Consider the following 254-nt stretch of genomic DNA (forward strand, 5'->3'; position numbering starts at 1 on the left):
ATTTATAGTCTAATATTTTAGCCCGAGCACAGCAAATATGTATGGTTTGTGAGTTGATAAGCCCTTTTTTTTTTTTGCATTCAGTGTTTTTATGAGAAGCCTAATAATTGTCTCATTTTATGCAGCTGTTCTGTTTCAAAAACATTATTTCTTTTGTTTAATATTTCAATAAAACTTTAATTGTGCAAACAAATGATCAAAACACTGCAATCAAATCCACACAAGCAAAAACAGAACCAAACTCAGTACATAAA

This window comes from Chelon labrosus (assembly GCF_963514085.1).
Source record: "Chelon labrosus genome assembly, chromosome: 1".
NCBI lineage: Eukaryota > Metazoa > Chordata > Actinopteri > Mugiliformes > Mugilidae > Chelon > Chelon labrosus.